Here is a 1,357-nt window from a genome sequence, read left to right as displayed (position 1 = left end):
ACTCTGTGTATACGCTTCTGGAGAACAGGACCATGTCTAAAGTTAAGGCTATCATGAACAACACCAGGCACCCCCTGCACACCACCTTCTCCCAGCAGAGAAGCACCTTCAGCGGCAGACTGCTGTCACACAGCGCCTCCACAGAGAGGCTGAGATCCTCCTTCGTGCCCCGTGCCATCAGGGGGTACAATGACTCTGTCAGCACGTGGTTGAACACATATAATTTAATTTTATACTGTTTATATTTTAGTTAAATTTTATACTGTTTATATTTTAATTTAATGTATACTGTTTATATTTTAATTTAATTTTATACTGTTTATATTTTAGTAATAGTTTAGTATATAAGTCCTGTTAATGCTGCATGTGTCTGTTAATATAGTGTATGTCTTGTGATGTCAGTGTTTCCTTTTCTCCCGGTGTTTTTCCAGTTTTTCCAGGATTAATTCGTTAATTCGTTAATTCGTTACACTGACTTTTCGCGATGAGAACGCTTGATTCTTCAAAGGGAAAAACACAAACTATACAATATTTCCAAAAATGAGATGCAAAGTGAAACATTTCTGATGAGTCTTTACAGCCTTTACCACGCCAATAATTGATAACAATATAATTTAATGCATTATTATTTTGGCAAGAGTGTTTTTAAAATTGCAGTTTGAACCTTGTGTACACAAAACAGTCTTTCTTATAATGGTGTTATAAAATCTAATGCAAATTTTTTTTAGTTTCAACGCAACAGATCTTACCAACAATTTCAGAACTTTATAAAGCTATAAATTTTATTATCCAAAACATAACATACATTCGTTACATTCATAACCTTTATAACATAACAAAACATCAGTGCCTTTTTGTCCACAGTTTACTGACAGGCTTTTGAAAAAGTAAAAGGAAAAAAATTGTGGCAAAATTTCATACATTTAGCCTTTTAACCTACTAGTATATACTGTATAAGCTGAACAAACAAACACAAAAAAAAATTAGCACTTTGGTCACCAAAGTACTTTGATCTTGGTGATCTTGGTGACATCAGCATGAATTTGAAGCAATAAAAAGTATGAGTTTAAAACAATGCATTTTGATATTAGTATTTATTCAGTTAACATTAGCTGTAGCAACGTCAGTGTGTATTTATGTGTTACACAAGGTCAGAAGCCTCAATTATGAATCAGTTTTAGTCATGCCTATTTAAGAGAGAAAATTATTTCAATTATCCCACTAGTGCTATCTCTGCACCTATAAGTAGTTATAATAATTAGTCTTGTGTGGTGCATGAATAATAATAGTCTATAATAATTTCACTGATGTCATCAAAAAAATTATGCCAACAACACAATGGTCAAAAGTTATCTAA

Source organism: Antennarius striatus, chromosome 16, assembly GCF_040054535.1.
Source record: "Antennarius striatus isolate MH-2024 chromosome 16, ASM4005453v1, whole genome shotgun sequence".
Taxonomy (NCBI): Eukaryota; Metazoa; Chordata; class Actinopteri; order Lophiiformes; family Antennariidae; genus Antennarius; species Antennarius striatus.
The sequence above is the reverse complement of the archived record's forward strand: the minus strand, read 5'-3'. Positions refer to the sequence as shown.